Raw genomic sequence first — 1,034 nt, 5'->3', positions numbered from 1 at the left:
CTCATATCCTTTCATAAAGCAATTCATTGGCCCCACCCCGCCAATGACTGTGGCCGACAACCATCTTTATTTAATATTATTAACCTTACTAAACATATTACTTTTAAGCTAACAGAGCTTGTGGTTGATACGACTATCAACCACCGTCGCCTCAAAGTCCAGGTCGGCAATGCGGGTGGTTTTGGGTGCAGGTGACCTGGTTCCTCTCAGGCAGACCAAGGCTGACCTCAGGAGGGAGAAGGACAGCCTGCATCTCATCCAGCCGACCACACTGGTTCTTGGCTGCTGTTTCTTATCCGCCAGTGTTTCGGCGAGTCTTGCGTAGAAGCTCTGCGCCCTTGGTCCCATCCCTACTACTACTACTACTACTACTACTACTACCACTACTACTACTATTACTACTATTACTACTACTAATATTACTACTACTATTATTACTACTACTATTACTACTACTACTACTACTACTACTACTACTACTACTACTACTATTACTATTACTACTACTACCAGAATTCCTTTAATATTCTCTCTCTCTCTCTCTCTCTCTCTCTCTCTCTCTCTCTCTCTCTCTCTCTCTCTCTCTCTCTCTCTCTCTATATATATATATATATATATATATATATATATATATATATATATATATCTATCTATTTTGGAGGCGAGAGAGAAGAGGGTGCTAACAAACTATTTCCCCCTAGTTGATGTTTTATAAATTAAAAAAATACTTACCAAACCAAAATAAAAATAAAAACTCAAATTAAATCCACACAAAAAAAAACAATGACGTTTAATTCATCATTTTCCGCTATTAAAGCCGCTATCAATGCCGTGAGATCCAACAGTTTCCCCCAAAACACTTCCCTAACACAACTTAAACCCGTGAAAAGAGGCACCACATTCTTTTCAAGTATTTTGCGCCATTAAAACACAACTAAAACTACAAAAGAAGTACTTAAACAATGACAGCACGATTCAGCTCAAGGAGACTATAGAACAGGAGAGGGGGCCTCTATGGGAGACCGTGGGCGGGT

The sequence above is a fragment of the Eriocheir sinensis genome, unplaced genomic scaffold (genome assembly GCF_024679095.1).
Source record: "Eriocheir sinensis breed Jianghai 21 unplaced genomic scaffold, ASM2467909v1 Scaffold862, whole genome shotgun sequence".
Taxonomy (NCBI): Eukaryota; Metazoa; Arthropoda; class Malacostraca; order Decapoda; family Varunidae; genus Eriocheir; species Eriocheir sinensis.
Note: the sequence above shows the minus strand (reverse complement) of the source record.